General features: G+C 57.9%; 1 protein-coding gene across 6 annotated transcripts in view; it reads left to right on the top strand.

The window, feature by feature from the left end:
* Window positions 1-16,286, top strand: part of ELFN2 (extracellular leucine rich repeat and fibronectin type III domain containing 2) — a 59,191-nt gene that overhangs the window by 35,397 nt on the left and 7,508 nt on the right. The window contains exon 1 of one of the 6 annotated variants that reach the window (XM_030915769.1): window positions 7,657-8,300. The exons of 3 other annotated variants lie outside the window; for them this stretch is intronic. The gene's annotated coding sequence lies outside the window, so the exon portion shown is untranslated. Of the gene's footprint in view, window positions 1-7,656; window positions 8,301-9,167; window positions 9,227-9,310; window positions 9,493-16,286 lie in introns of those variants that run through there. 2 more of the 6 variants (XM_030915772.1, XM_030915771.1) reach the window with 2 other exon arrangements.

The following is a 16,286-nucleotide window of genomic DNA, read 5'->3' as shown; positions in this document are numbered from 1 at the left end:
GTCAGATACCATCCTTTGCCTGATTTTACCAGGTAAACATGCAGGAGGCTCAGAGAGGGTGAGGGCCTGGCTCAAGGTCACACAGCAGCTGTCACTGGGAGCAGGCCTGCCAGCTCCGGGGCCTGGGTGCTGTCCCCCTCTGTGAAAGAGGGGTGTGATCATTTATCAGGGGAGTTTAATAATGAATGAAGTTGAAGTGTCTTTAATGCAGGCAGCAGGACTGAAGTAATAAAGGACCCTGTATTAATTCGGAAGTTAATGAATATGCAGGTGTGTCTGAATGATTAATGGAGCTCTGAAGGCCTTGGAAAGGGGTGCGTGAGCTGTTGCTGATGGAAATATGAATATTACATACATCTGGGAAGTCGGATAAACTGGGGAACAGATGGGCATTAACCAACCAGAGGGCTCTAGCAGCCACTGAGAGTGGAACATACAGATATGTGGGGGCAAATATACAGTGGCGTGGGGAGCACGCTCACTTTCTTGCAATGTGATCTTGGGGGCGTCACTTAATCTCTGAGAGCCTTACTTCCCTTATCTGCAGAATGGGAAGAAAAATAATACCTGCTTCTGGCCGGGCACGGTAGCTCACGCCTGTAATCCCAGCACTTTGAGGGGCTGAGGTGGGTGGATCACGAGGTCAAGAGATGGAGACCATCCTGGCCAACATGGTGAAACCCCATTTCTACTAAAAATCCAAAAATTTAGCTGGGTGTGGTGGTGCGCGCCTGTAGTCCCAGCTACTCGGGAGTCTGAGGCAGGAGAATTGCTTGAACCTAGGAGGTGGAGGTTGCAGTGAGCCCAGATCGTGCCACTGTACTCCAGCCTGGGCAATAAAAAACTGGTTCCTAGTGTCCTGAAGATGAAATGTGAGAGAATCCCTTAACAAGGGTCAGTTCATTGTGAGCATCTCACAAACATGGGTCAGCCTTTTTAGAGACGAGGGCGGAGAATTGGTTGAGGAGGGCCAAGGAAAGTATAACAGTAGTGGTTAAATTCCCTTAAGGTGGACAGTGCTTCTGTTGCACTGACAGCGATAAGGAAGAAGAAAGATGAATGGCCCTTTACAGTTTATAAAGGGGAATCGCTCATTGATTATCCTTTTCCTCCTTGTAGCAGCTACATGGGGCAGAGGAGATGGTTCTTGGGGAAACCAAGGCTCTGAGGGGGCCGGTCACTGCCCATGTCACCCAGCCAAGCGAGGGCAAGAGTTGGGCCTGGGCCCAGGTCTGCATCCCTTCCCCCTGAGTCTCAGAAGATGTGGGACGCACGCACTGCCTGGGAAGGGCCTTTCCAGTATTTGCCAGGCGTGGGGCTGGGGACAGGGTCATCTCTCAGAGCCTCAGTTTCTCTCCCTGTCATGTAAAGGTCTGTCTGCTGCTCGGGGTTGGTTTGGGGCTCTGATGAGGAAGTGGGACGCTGTCTGTTCACCTATGCTTGGCCTTCGGGGAGTCCCAGACACCATCCTTTTGGTGCTGAGTCTGCTGCATCAGCTGGACTTCTATCTGGGGAGCCGTGGGCACCGGGCCACTTTAGCCGTGGGCTCTTGGGCATGTGTCTTGTCGTTTCTCAGCGTCAGTTCCCTCATATGACAGTGTGGCTGCCACGTGTGAAGTGTGCAGGGCCTGGCACACAGCGGGTGCCAGTGCGGTGTGCTCCTCTGTCCCTGGGCCCATGTCATGGCCCTGTGTGTGGTGGCTCTCTTGTGTTCCCAGGATGATTTGCAGCCGTGGACGTGTACAGAGAGCCTGCTGGGGATGGTGCTGGGCCCTGGGTTTACAGGGTGAGTGAGACTGTCCACACTTGGTCCCTGTCCTCTACGAGGCTGTGGTCCAGGCAGAAGTTGGATGTAAAACCAGTGTCCCTGTCATGCAACCTGGGATGGGGGTCAGTAGTCGGAGGATGGCCCCACACAGCCTTGGATGGATAAGGAAAGACAAGCTCATTCGTCTCTCTGTCTTCCCCACCAGAGCCCCAAACAGAAGGCCTGGCTTTGGCTATGAGTCCTCCGCTCACAGGAGGCAGTGCTGACAGAATGGCTGTTTGAATGAAGAGGGAGGGAATGAATGAATGGCTGCCTTCTAGGCTCCTTTCTCTGCCTCTTCTCAGCTCCAGGCCAGTGAGCAGGGGCGTAGCCAAGCCCCTCACTTGACTGTCTCAGGGATCCGGGGTGATCCTGTTGTACATCCTTCTCTTCTCCCAGGTCTCTGCCTGGGCCTCCAGGGCCTCCCCCTGGGCCGGCCTGGCTGGGTTCAGAAAACTGTGTGTTGCTGGGTAAAGAACCTTCTGGCAGTCATGGTCGGGGAGCAGCCTGCTGTTGACAAGCAAGGAAAGCGAGGCCCAGAAGGGAGAAGGGTGGCGGGAGGGGGCAGGGCTGGGGTTAGAGCCTCTGTCTTGACTGTGCCAGGTCGGCTGCCCTGCAGTGTCCAGCCTGGCCATGTATTTATAGTCTCTACTGTTCTATATTAACACCCGGGCCTGCCCAGGCCTTTGCAGCCTCTGGATCTGAGGACGCCTTTGAACCCTCTGGGGGGCTGTGGAATCAGAGCTCACCCCCATGGGGAGGGGAGAATGTGGCTTCTTACCCTTCCCTTCACAGCTCTGGGGCTCACGCTGGGCCCTTTGCCTGCAGAATCTTTGCCGGCCTGGGTGAGGGTTGGGGCCACCCTTTGGTGGGTTCAGCTTCTTCATCTGGGGTCCATTTTCATGCCTTGCTTCCTTCTGGCTTGGCAGGGAGGCCGTGTGTACAGCATGAGATCAATGCACGGGCTGTGTGGCCTTGGGCAAGCCAGGCCCCTCTCCAAGCCTCAGTCTCCTCATCTGTAGAATGGGCATCACTCGCACCCGACTCTCCACTGTCTGGCACTGGGCACTCCATGCTTGTGAGCTGGGGGTCACTGTTTACACTCCTCACATCTCTCTGGTCCTCATCACGAGCAGTCCTCAGAGCCTGGAGGGACCGGAGTGTCATCTCCATTTGACAGATGAGGCCAGTGAGGCCCTGCCGCAGCGTGACTTACCAGAGCCATGCTGCCTGTTGGGGCGGAATTCAGACTCATCTAAGTCTGAATGTTCCAGCTTCCCAGGCCCCCTCCCCAGGGCCCATGGGCTCCTTGGGGGCAGGCCAGGCTCCTCACCCCACCAGCTTGGTTCCTACCCCCGGTCTTGGGGAGAGCTCCACTAACTCTATGCTTTTCTTACAGAGCAGAGACGACTGGCCGCCCTGAGCGCAATTCAATTCAACAGACATTTACTGAGTGCCTACTATGCGCCAGGCCTTAGGCTGGGCACTGGGGGAGGGGCGCAGAGAGGAAGATGGGGTCCTGTCCTCAGGTAGCTCCGGGCAGGGCGGGGCGTGGAGAAGACAGGCAAGGGCTAAACAGCTCAGCACCAGGAGAGAAGCTGCTTGGCAGGCTGGACGCAGCAGAGACCCGGGTTCAAGTGCATCACTGGAGAGCTGCTGTTCCTCGTCCGTACCTCAGTTTCCCCACTTGTAAAATGGGGGAGATGATCTCTAGGACCCATCCAGGATTCCAAGGGCTATACCTCGGGGTTGTGGGGGCAGAGCAGGGGAGTCACCCTGCAGAAGGGAGATCTCCAAAGGCTTCTCAGAGGAGGAGGCATAAGGTCTGGGCCCGGGGGATTGGGTCAGGTGGGAATGGGTCCTAGGGTTAGGACCAGCTAACGGCCAGTGAATAACAGCCTGGTGGACGTGGGTGTGGGCATGCCCCCAATTCCGTAGGGTTGCGAGAGGACATGGTGGGGTGTGAGCTTACAGAAGGAGAGAGGGGTTCTAGGGCCATAGGTCGGGGCTTGAGCTCTATTCTGGGGCCAGTGGGAGCCATTGTAGGCTGTTGAGGGCGAGTCAGGAACAGCTGGTCCTGCTCTGTCTCACCCTCTTCTCTCTCCCTCTCTGGGACACACTTCAGGATCACATTCCTATAGAACCTTGCAGCCGTGGGGCCTTGGCAGCTCCTGCACTGTGTCAGGCACTGTGTACGTTAGTCCTCATTGCGGCCCCAGTTCACAGAGGAGGACGCCGAGCTTGGAGAGGAAGCTCATGCCCAAGGTCACGATCTGACTCCCAAGCCCCCCATGCTTCTCCCACTACCTCCCACTGAAAGGGTTCCTGTTCTCTGTGACCTCTCCCATCCTGGGGACCCCCTCCACAAAGCCCTGGGGGATGCCTGCCAAGGGCAATGCAGTTGGGTTTGGAGGGCGAGGTCAGGAAAATCCCAGATGTTAGCAGGACTGGCTTTCTCCAAAACCTGAGTTTCTGCCCTAGCAGCCACCTTCTGGGATACAGAGTGAGGCGGGGCTCCTTCCCACTTTACAGATGAGAAGACTGAGGTCCTGAGAGTCATGTGGCTAGTCCAAGGTCAAACTCAAGGGAGTGACAGCCTAGGCTAGAAGCTGGTCTCTTTATTGCCCAACTGAGGCTGGAGGGAGACTCAAGTCCTCCTGAGATCCGTGCAAAAGCTGACCCCTCCCTGACCTCCCCAGGGAGCAGAAGAGCCCAGCACTGGAGTCACAGACCTGGTTCAAATCCTGGTTTTGTTTTTTGCATGAACTGTGTGATCTGAGCAAGTCATTACTCGGAATTACTCGGAGCCTCGATTTCCTTATCTATATGAGGGTGGCGAGCTGGCCTCCTTCACTCAGCCATGAACAAATATTTATTGAGCACCTACTGGGAGAAGCAGGACCCTTCTTCGGGGAACTCAGTCCAGGGGTGGCAGCAGCAGTTATGATTCCGGTTGTGATGGAGGAAGGGCAGGGGGCTGTGGGGACCCACAGGAGAGACCCCAGCCAGGTCGGAAGAAGGCAGGCAGGTAGGAGGGCAGAACAGGCAGTGGCTCCCGCAGGACCACGTGGGATGGGCTCTGGATGCTGTTGGCATTTTCCCAGATCAGCCTGAGCCAACGAAGACTTTTCGGCAGGGAGTGCCATGCTCAGGTTGACGTTCTAGAAAGCTCATCTTCTGCTGGGTGGAGGGGGCATGGAGTGGGGAGGTAGGGTTGGAGGTAGAGAGACCAGCAGGAGCAGTAGGGGGAGGAAGTGGCACCAAGGAGGGAGTAGGGGCAGGTGGGGAGGTGTGGGTGCCTCTCACCGGGTTTGGGAACTGGGAGAGAAGCAGGGGAGGAGGGAGAAGGGGCTGTGGGAGATGAGTCCAGTCATGGAGCTGGACATGGATGAGTGAGTTTCAGGTGCCAGAGAAGGGCCCAGGAGGCAGCTGGGTACGGTGGTTTGGGTGTGGTCAGCCTGGGGCTGACATTAGAAGCCTTGGGAGGGGTTGAGAGGCTCTTGGGGTAGGGGAGGGGGAAGCAGGTTTGAGAAAGGCAAGGCAGTGAGCAGGGACCAGGACATCAGGGGAGGCCACTGCTTAGCGTACAAGCAGAGGAGCCCGAGGGGCCACAGCCTGGGAGGTCACAGGAAAGCAGAGCTGTAGGTCCCCAGCCCAGGAAGGAAGTGGTAGGACTTAGGTCTGCGGGGAGATTTCAGAAGGCAACGTGTCAGGCGCTGTGCCTGGTGCCGGCACAGATGAGGTGCCCAGGAGGGTCAGCTCCTGCATCTTTTCACCCAAAGGCAGAAGCTTAGTCTGTCCCTTACCCTCCTGAGGAGGACGAGGCGGCTACAGAGGGGAAGGTGTTGGGGAAGGAGGAAAAGGGGAAAAACATTTGCATGCATGACAAGGCTGAAGTGAGGGAGAGAGAAAGGGGGAGAAAGAGGATAAGAAATTACCATACACCAGGATCTTGTTATTCAAGCTAATTTTCAAAGGACCACAGCTGTCACACTGAGATAATTCGTTAATTATAACAGCCATTGTGCTTTGGCAATGGGAGAGAAACCGAGGCCGGGGAACAGGCTGAAGGTGGGGGTGGGAGCAGGCTGTTGGGGGGGGGCTAGACTTCAGAGAGGGGACAGGGACAGAGGCAAAGAGGGGTGTGTTGCCCTCGGGACTGAAAGGAAGACATCGTCAGGCCAGGCCCCATCCTTCATCACTGTTATTGTTGCGGTGGGTACTGAGGTCCTCCTGCCTGCCTGGCATGTGCCATGGTGCCACGCGCCAGGCCCCCACAGCGATACCTGCAGGAGGCAGCTTCCTGGAGCTGTGACCCTGCCCAGACCCTGGCCTGTGGCCATCCCCTCCACAGCCCTCTGAGCTAGTGCCCTTCTTGTCCCACTTTACAGAAGAGGAAACTGAGACCCAGGAAAGATTAGCTTGCCAGGACCATGGGGTGAGGTGGCGTAGCCCGGATTCCAGCTGAATGTGGACCCTGCACTTTGGCAGCACATTAGGGAGGTCCAGTCCTGGTGGACTGGCCACGCGGAGTTGGTGGACGCAGGAGCTGTCACATAGATAGCCTCACGTTCGGGCTGTGGTTTCTGCCTAGCCGGCAGTCCTGGGGCGGCCCTCCCCGAGGAGTTTCCGGGGCTCGGTGTTGACCCCTCTGCACTGACAGAGCCTCCTTGTTCTCTGATGCTGCAGCTGCAGGCCCCCTGTGGCCTCAGAGGCGGCCGTCAGTCTGGCCTGGACCCTCCCACCTGCTCTAGAGAAAGCTGGTCTCAGGGCCAGGGGGAGGGAATTTAGGCCACCCCAGGTAGTGTCCATAGTGACCCCTTGCGACCTCCTGGTTAGAGGTTCTGAAACGACAGAAGCTGAGTGGGCTGTGGCCTCAGGAGGGGTTTCTCAGCCTGGGCCTAGAGGGCTCCAGGACCCTGGGTGCTGGGCCCTGGTAGGGACAGGGGGCTGGGGCGTGGCAGGCAGGTTTCCCAGTCCCAGGTGAGCAGAGTGAGGGCATCCTAAGTCTGTGGGGGAGAGGGGTGGGACCAAGGAGCCATTCCAGAAACCCCAGGGCCCCTTGGTGAACTGTGGTGTGGCTTCAGGAACTCAGGTCTCCTGGTGTCCACAGCAGCCATGCCTGGAAACAGCACCTAGGCTAGGTCGGCTGGCAGCATTCTGTGGGGGTGGGAATAATGTTTGGGAGAGGGTAACCCCCAAATCCCAGTAGAAGCCCCAAACTTGACCCAGGCAGGGTTGTTGGCAGTGGAGAAGTGGGCCTCACAGGGTGGCAGGTGGGCCTGGGGTGGCTGTGTGGGAGCTCCCTTGGCTTGGGGACCTCTCCCCGGTGGGGCTGCTTGGAGCCAAGGGGAAGCTGTCGGAGAGTCAGTACAGCTTAAAGTCCTGTAGAATTGGTGACCCACAGAGGCCAAGACACAGGAGACTTTTAGGACCAAATAAATGGTAGATACATCCTAGAACCCTTGAGCCCCAGACTCATAGTTGGAGACCTTCCTCCCTGAATGACAAATCCAGGCTCTTAGTATCCTGGTGCTAAAACCCAGGAGCCGTGGGTCAGGAGGATAGGGGAGGGGGCTTGAGGTCGGGCAGGGGTTAAGTACAGGAGGCAGGGATTGGGGCACCGTTGGGTCCCAGGCTGAGAGGCTCGCAGGAATACCCCTGACAGACTGGGGTTCTACTTGTGCCCACGCTGGTGTCCCCTTGTTGCTGGCCTCATAAACTCTAGTGTGCGGGGGTCAGCTGGCCACCTAAACCAGAGAGGCAGGGAGGAGGTTGGACGCCACCTAGGCCCATGCCACTGCTGTCCCTCCAGGGATGCAGAGTCAGGGAAGCCAGATCTTCCCTGGATCTCAGTGGATTTCAGAAATGAGAATTTTTGAAATAAAATCTGCCAAGTTTTCAATATTGGCAACTGATTTAAAAAAAAAAGAAAACCACCATCCAGACAAAACAGGATCCCACAGCAGCTCTTGAACAGAGCCTGGGGCGGTGGAGGCTGGAAGCCACTGCATAGCAGTTGTGAGGCCTCAGTTTCCTCATCTGCAAAGTGGGAATAGTGATAGTGCTTTTAAGACGTTTAAAGTTGGCCCAGGATCAAATGAGTTCATATGGGAAGTGCAGAGGCCCAGCCGGTGCAAGCACTGAAGCCTCTTTTCATCTTGTCCGTGGCCGCCCATCCCTCCCTGGGCTACCTCTCAGGGGGCTTTGCTCTCCGCCACTGGAGCCTCCACTTCCCCCTTGGGGTCCCCACATGCACTGCCCCTGTCCTGGGACAGCCCTGAGGGTGCTGGAGGGCAGGGAAGCGTTCGCCCCTTGGGACCCTGGAGGAGGAGCAGGTGGAGGAGGCAGAGCCGGGAGGGCGGGCCTAGCCGGCGCCTGGTACATAGTAGGTGCTCCATAAATGTTTATTGAATGAATGAATGGAGGCCATGCAGGCAGAGGCAGCCGTGCTGCGCAGGCACTGGTGAAAGAGCGGGTCCAGTGGACACTGGTGAGTAGTGCCCAGGGGCTGCAGCTGAGGGGGCCAGCAGGGGCCGGTGGGGGAGGCGAAGGTCAAGTCGGGAGAGGGCAGGGGTCAGATGGGGAGAGGCCAGGGGTCAGGAGTGGGAATTGGGGTCAGGTGGGGAGAGGACAGGGGTTGGGAGTGAGAATAGGGGTCAGGTGGGGAGAGGGCAGGGGTTGGGAGTGGGAATAGGGGTCAGGTGGGGAGAGGGCAGGGGTTGGGAGTGGGAATTGGGGTCAGGTGGGGAGAGGGCAGGGGTTGGGAGTGGGAATAGGGGTCAGGTGGGGAGAGGGCAGGAGTTGGGAGTGGGAATTGGGGTCAGGTGGGAAGAGGCCAGGGGTCGGGTGGGGGAGGCAGGGTCAGGTGGGGGAGGCAGGGTCAGGTGGGGGAGGCAGGGTCAGGCAAGGGCAAGTGGGGAGTGGCTAGAGGTCGTGGGGGGTGAGGAGGTGGGGTCAAATGGGGTGAGGCCGGGGTCAGGTGGGGGAGGTGGGGTCAGGTGTGAGACGCAGAGTCCATGGAGGAGGTGGGATCCAGGGGAGGAGAGGTAAAGGCCAGGCTGGGGAGAGAGTGGGTGAGGGAGGCAGTCTTGAGTAGCCTGGAGAATTCTGGGAAAGCCAGGAGGTGGGTTCTTAAACACAGGTCATCCTTGGCTGTGGGACAATCCTGTCCCCAGGTGCCTGGTGGTGGGTGGGGGTTTGCCAGGGAGTGGGCCCTGCTCACGGGCTGTGTGGTTACAGCTGCCCCCAGAACCAGGCTCAGGCCTCTCCTTTCAGGCCACGGGGCGGTTTGCCTGGGCCAAGCCCTTTGGTAAAACCCTCCACCCCCTGCCTCTCTCCTTCCACCAAGGCTTGGACATGGAGTAGGTACTAAAGATGACTGTGGCACCCTGTGAGCAGGGAAGGCACGGGGACCAGGTGAGCCATGGGGGGGTGACACGGTGGGCAGGTGACAGGGCTTTGGGGTGGCTCAGCAAACCAGAGATACATGTGTACTGTGGTTTTCCTCCAAACAGATGAGGAAACTGAGGCCCAGGGAAGTGAGGCGCTGACTTGCCCGAGGTCACACTGCGGCCCAGTGGCCCAGCCCCAAGCCCCTTCTTTGGCTGAGGTTATGCCTGGAGATGCGCGTCCAAAGCACCAAGGCCTTGCAGAGCCCATGACGCCTCGGCTGTCAGATGTCGGTGCTGTGTCGTTCTTGTTAAGCTCTTTTGAGTAAAAAGGCAGCTTAGTGAAGGGGAGGCAAATCTGTCTGCCCCAGGAGCAGACGCATAGTAGGTGTTCAGGGAATACATAGTAGGTGTTCAGAAACATGGGCAGTGTGCGGCTGCTTGGGCCGCATGCCTCACCCAGCCCAGGGCTAAACTACAGGCAGGGCCCCTCGCCCGGGCCTGGTCCGTTTCCCTGTGACACAGATGCAGTCATGGCCTGCTCACCCAGTGCAGGATGACACAGAACCCGGAGCAGGTGCCAAGGCAGTGAGGGGCAGGAGCCAGCTCCCCCGAGACCCAGAGCAGCTGGTGTGCAGGGCTGAGACTAACAAGACATGATTGAATGGGGGTGGATGAACACCCAGCACCTCGGAAGAGACCTAAACAGATACTGCCCAGAGCTGCCCAAGGACCTTGAGAGGGCACCAGGGCTGCTTGGCCGTGTGTGTGAAGGGGCCTGGGGGTTTGGTTGACATCTAGGACAAGGTGAGGACACAACGCTGGTCCCTCCTGACTCTCACTGCATGAACAGAAGCAGGGAGCCCAGCCGAGGGAGGTGGAGGCCTCTGGAGCTGATCCTGCTCCGAACGCATCGGCACTGGTGCTTGGTTCCAGGCAACACATTGTAAGAGGGACCTTGACAGTAAGCATGACCCGGGCAGCTGTACCCAAGGGCAGGAGGGACTTGACACCACAGCATAGAAGAGCAGGTAGAGGACGCGGTGCTGTTTAGCTTGGATAAACAGAGCGATAACAGACCAGCAGATGTCAGAAGGATCTTTATGGGGTACTGGCCTTGTCCCTAATGGCTCCAGAGAGTGAGGTGGCAGCCATGAACAGAAGCACAAGGAGCCAGACTTGGCTTTGTAATAGAAAAATTTTCTAGCAATCATAGCTGTTCAAGAAGGGAATCAGGGCCGGGTGCGATGGCTGGGTGTAATCCCAGCACTTTAGTAGGCATAGATGGGTGGATCACTTGAGCTCAGGAGTTCAAGACCAGCCTGGGCAACATGGTAAAGCCCCATCTCTACCAAAAATACAAAACAATTAGCTGGGCGTGGTGGCAGTGAGCCTATGGTCCCAGCTACTCGGGAGGCTGAGACACGAGAATTGCTTGAGCATGAGAGGCAGAGGTTGCAGTGAGCTGAGACTGTGCCACTGCACGCCAGCCTGGGTGACAGAGCTAGCTAGACTCTGGAAAAAAAAAAAAGGCCTGGCACGGTGGCTTATGCCTGTAATCCCAGCACTTTGGGAGGCCGAGGCGGGCAGATTACAAGGTCAAGAGATGGAGACCATCCTGGCCAACATGGTGAAACCCTATCTCTACTAAAAATACAAAAATTAGCTGGGTGTGATCGCGCGCGCCTGTAGTCCCAGCTACTTGGGAGGCTGAGGCAGGAGAATCACTTGAACCTGGGAGGTGGAGGCTGCAGTGAGCAAAGGAAAAAAAAAAAAAAAACCAGTAGCTTCAGGTGGGTGCTGAGAGCCCTGTCACTGGAGGTTGGCAGGTGATGGGACATCATCTTCCAGGGAGGAGTCTTGGAAAGTCTGCTGGTTCCAGGAGCTCAGGCTGGCCTGGGTTCTTGGCTGTGTGGTCTTGGGCGCATCACTGCACCTCTCTGAGTCTCAGTTCCTTGCCTATAAAATGGGTGGCATAAGGAGGGTGGTGAGGCCAAAAGGAAGGCTCGGTACATTTTGTGCCCCATCACAGGGAGGCTTCTCCCTCTGATATTGAAGATTTGGACTCAGTGAAGTCAGGGTCTCCAGGATCTCCCTCAGCATCCCTAGCCTGAAGCTTTCATTCCACACAGCACGTCCCGAGAACCTGCTGTGTGTCTGACCCTGTTCTAGGCATGGGGGTTACAGCAGGGAACAAGGTCAAATCCTGCTTTGCTCTTCTGCTGGGGATGGGGCAAGGCAGGGCAATGATGAACTAAGTGACGTCAGGTAGTGCTGGCTGCTGTCAGGGGACCGAAGCCTGGGTTGGGTGAGGAGTGAGTTATTTCAGACTGGGGGGCCAGAGAAGGCAGGGGTCAGGGGTAGGGAGCGATTGAGCAGAGATCTCAGTGAAGTGGATTATGGGGATTCTGGGGGAAGAACATTCCAGGCAGAGAGAAGAGCAAAGGTCCTGGGGTGGGAGCGTGCCTAGGGGTTTGAGGAGCACAGCTGGCCTGGAATCAGTACTTCCTGATTGATGGAAACATTGAAGTCTCCCGAGGCTTGTGGACAACTCCCCCTTGCACCTTTCCTCTGACAGGGGCAGAAAACCCAGTAGACTGGTTCAGTGTATGTCCCGCCCCTGCCATGGTCCCAGCTCTTTGGAGAGAAGCCAGGGAGGAGAGAGCCTTTGTCTTCTCATCTATACGATGAGGCTGACAGCACCAGCTGTGTGGGGTTGATATAAGATTCAAGGAACGTCAAATGTCAAGGCACAAAGGAGCACTGGACAAAGGGTATGTGACTATCTTAGAGGCCAGGAGACTGAAGCCCAGAGGAGTTAAGTGATGTGCCTGATGTCACACAGCTCAGCATTTGATCCCAGGACCCTTCCTCACACCATCCATGCCCTGAAGCAAGGGCTCATTGCACTGGAAATCCAGTTAACTTACCGAACGGTCATTCCATGGTGAAGGTATAATCCGCCCATTTTGCAGACGAGGAACTGAGGCCCAGGGAGCTCCAGGCGGTGACAAGACCAGTGTTCGGACCCCCGGTTTGAGTCTCTTCCCCGGGGGGGGTGGCAGACTTTGTCCCTGAGGGCGGAGTTCCTGGCCTGGTGCTAGGGTTCCAGCAGTGAGGGGTGAGGCAGCTGCCTGCCTGAGAGACCTGGCTGGGCCCCAGGAGTCCTCCATCCTCCTAATCCTCAGTAATGGCATTGACACGGACGGTGACAATGACACCTCCGGGAGCCTTGGCCAGCCTGGCTCAGGGAAGAGCCCGTGCCAGGGCTTATGAGCTGCTGCAAATGAGATTTCCCTGGCCGAGCCTCACGTCCCTGCTCCTGAGAGGCCAGGACACAGACCGCGCTTTCCCCACCTGCTCCTGGAGCTGACGGGTGTCCCTGCAAGAGTGTGGCCACACAAGTGGGAGCCTGGGGTGGTGCGTTTGTGGGGCCTCCTGCCCTGCACTGAGCGTGTGTGTGTCTGTCTTGGGATTTCGGGGGAACTCTGGGAGCCGGGTGGTACTCACCTTGCCACGCGGGGAGAAACTGAGGCTCGGAGAGGGCCTGCAACTCACCCAGGGTCTCAGCTGATCGGACCTTCATTTTCCCTGCTGACCTCCGCTGCCTGCATTCCCAGCTGGCCTCACTCTGTCCACCCTGTCATCCACCCTGGGGAGTTAGCCCAACCCCCCTCAGCCCCTCCCACACACCACAGTGCAGTGGGGGCTCTCCCCGGGTCGGGAGTCCAGACGCTCCTCTGACAGGGAAGCTTGGGAGTCAGCCTATAGTAGGGGGCCGAGAGGACGTGACCCCGAGGTTCAGCGAGCTTGAGTCCAGGGGAACCCTGATCTTGGATGATGAGGGTTGTGAAGAAATAATGATAAAACCCCCGTTAATAACAGCGGCTGTCATTCACAGAGGCCGGGCACTGTGCCAGGCTTGCCCTCTGAGGGGGGTGGGGTGGGGCTGAGCCAGGACTCCTCGTCTTCTCAGTTTTGAGTCCAGAGAGGGGCCCGGGACCTTGGAGCACCCAGGCGGAAAGGGCACAAAGCCAGCGGGATCACTGGGCAGCTGACTACCTGGAGAGGGGAGGCATTTGCCTAGAGTGACTCTGGGGTCTGCGGTCCTGCCCAGCTCTGAACTGACACCCCTGCACCACCAGCTCTGCCCTCAGAGGAGCAAGGGCTGTGGGGTCTCACTGACTCTCCTTTCTGCCCACGAATGTCCCCATGAGAGGGGATGTCATACAGCATGCAACCTGCAGACCAGGAACCCCCCCCCCGATAGCAGCATGCACCCTGGCAGTGCAGCTGTTTCTTCTGTGGTGGAAGGAGAGAGCACCCCTTAAAGACAGCTGCTGGTGGGGTACTTGGGACCTGAATGGGGAAATGCTGTAGGGGAAGGGTCCAGTCAGGCCAGGGAGGACCGCTCTTTGCTGGAACACGCCACCCCTCAATGCCTGCATGGCTGCACCCCTCCTGGGCTGTGCCACCAAGGCTCTGGGCAGAAGAGGCCTCTGTGCCCCACGGCTGCTTCCGTCGCTCCCCCTTCCCTCTGGGCTGGTCACAGGCTGCCTTCCAGTGGTTCAGCCAGACCAGGTGTCAATTGTCTCCCTGGCCTCTGGGCCTCTGGGCCGGGGGAGGGAAGCAGGTCCCCCGCCCCCCCATCTATCATCTAGATAGCTCACTACCATCGGTGCCTCTGTCTCAGACGCGCTTTCTCCTTTTCTCTCCTCCTCTGTCTGTCTCTGCTCGGCTGTCTTAATATTTTTGCCTTTACACCATTCTCAATGCTCGCCTCCTCCCTGCAGCGCCCCCTTCTTCCCGTCTCTCATCACCTGGGTATGTGGGGTGCTGCCCTGTCCCCCCTGCTGTGTGTGTGGGAGGACCACCCTCATGGGAGGAGCGGAAGGGCATGACTTTGGCCATGTGACCACTGGACCCTCAGCCTCAGACCTGAGAGGACAGGCTGGCGTCCCCACCTTCCACACCTTGAGTGTGTGAGCAGCTGGGCCGGGGGCCAAGTGCTGCTGTCAGCGCCTTCTTTGCCTCGGCCTCTCTGTTCCCTCCCTGGCTGTGTCAGGTCTCCACGGGTGTCAGGCAGGCAGCCCGGGATGGGGACCGGGCAGCTGACGCACCTGGGACAGGGCGATGGGAGCCTCCTCCCAGCTCCGTCTGAGTCACGGGGGTGGGTGGGAGCTGGTTCCAGCCCAAGCCATCCTGGAGACCAGGAGGAAGAGGAGAGAGGGCCACAGACAGGTCACCTTGAGGCTCAGGTGGGCAGAGCTCCGAGTGGCTGGGGTTGGGGCACGGAGGGCGTCTGCCCACCCTGGACTGTTTGGGAAGAGCTGGTGGGGGGGCTAGCTCCCCTCCCACGTGGGCCTCTTCTCCCACGCCCCTCCACGCTCAGCATCTTCCCGTCCTTCGGCAGGGCCTGGGCTTTCGCAGGGCTCCAGACAGCTTGGCTTTGTCCAGTACCCTGGGTCTGGCTGTGGGGATGCTGGTTTGAGCAACTCAGATGTGAAGAAAGGGGCTGGAGTTGCATGTAGGCACACACGTGTAGAACACAGAACACACAGAACACGTACTTAAACATGCCAACTATAACATAGATGGGTGCTTGCATTCCCTGGGACGTCCCCGACACACATACCTTCCCGCCCCTCCACACACAAGCACATACCCCCGCAGCTGATGCACAGGACGTGTGCACACGCGCCTGCCCGCACATCCTTGACTTGTACACGTCAGCACACCCCTGCATCAGCACTCTGAGCCACCTGCGTGTGCACCTGCATACAAATGCGGTCCCCAGACATTCCCCGATGAGGAGGAGGGACTGCATTGGAGCAGACGAGGGTCCTCTGACAGGCCGGCTCGTGGATCTCTGAAGTGGCAAGCAATTCCAGTACAACCTTGCTACCTGTGGGAGGGGAAACTGAGGCTCAGAGAGGAATAGAACTGGCCTGGGGTGCCCTAGGAGCCAGTGGCCATACTGGATGGGGCCAAGGTCTCTGCAGCCCTGAGACCTTTGTGTAGCACAGCCAAGGACAGAGCTGCTGTCTGCTGCCTGGGCACCCCTTGCTGCCTGGCTGCCTTGTGGCACCCCCAAGCTGGTTCTGTAGCGACTGGGGAGGTGTGAGGCTGGCCTCAGAGGTCCAGATCATCACAGCCTCTGACATAGCGTCAGCCTTTAGTCCAGCGGGCCATCTGGACTCCCTGTTCACCTTTCACCATCTCCACCTCGGACTTCCTGTGGGATTAACCCCGCCTCCGCACCCATTTCCCTTTCCTCTGTTCCAGCCCTCTGGGGCTCAGTGCTGTAAATTGGTTTTGCTTTAATGGCAAAGGTTTAAAAATTGTTTTAAGTGCTCTTTCCTGGACTTTCCCAGGAGGAGGAGGAGGAGGAGAGAGAGGCAGAGGTGGCTCTTGTGAAACGTCTCTGACTTTCTGTGTCCAAACGTGGATTTCTCAGACCTAATCTTCACATCCCTGGCCCCTGCTGGGCTGTTTCCGTAGTTGAGAGCACAGGGTGGGGGCTGGGGCTGGGGTCTGTCCAAGGAGCTGTGTCCAGCTTGCTGGGCAACCTGGCCAAATCTCCCCTGAGTCTGTGGCTCAGTTTCCCCACTTGGAAAGTGAGGGTTGATGCAGATGGTCTGCCGCGGTGACCCCCGTGGTGCCTCCCCTGCCCTTCTACATCTTGGAAATGGGCAGCCTGAGTCCCCTGCCTCTTCTCCCACATTACATGGGCCGGAAAGGGACCCACTTTGTAGTTGTGGAAATAGACTCAGAAGATGTTGTGGTTTACCTAGCTGACTGGGCTGAGTAGATGTGGGGCTCCAGGCCTCCTGACTTCTGGCTTGGGCTCAGTGCCTTGGGAACCTTGATCCTGGTCCAGGCTGTGCTGTGTTAGTTGGGGCAAATCTCTGTCCCTTTCTGGGCTTCTGACTCTCCAGCCATAGAAGGGGAGCCGGGCCTCAGCCATGCTATTCCAGAAGGCTGGCCCCCTCCCAAGGATCAAGGTGTTCCAGGGAAGGCACTTTGGGGAGACGATGCTGGGGTACCTCTGGCCTCCCAGAGGCTTGCCTTTCTTTCCCTTGTCTCTG

Source organism: Rhinopithecus roxellana, chromosome 13, assembly GCF_007565055.1.
Source record: "Rhinopithecus roxellana isolate Shanxi Qingling chromosome 13, ASM756505v1, whole genome shotgun sequence".
NCBI lineage: Eukaryota > Metazoa > Chordata > Mammalia > Primates > Cercopithecidae > Rhinopithecus > Rhinopithecus roxellana.
Note: the sequence above shows the minus strand (reverse complement) of the source record. Positions and strands in the feature narration are given on the sequence as shown.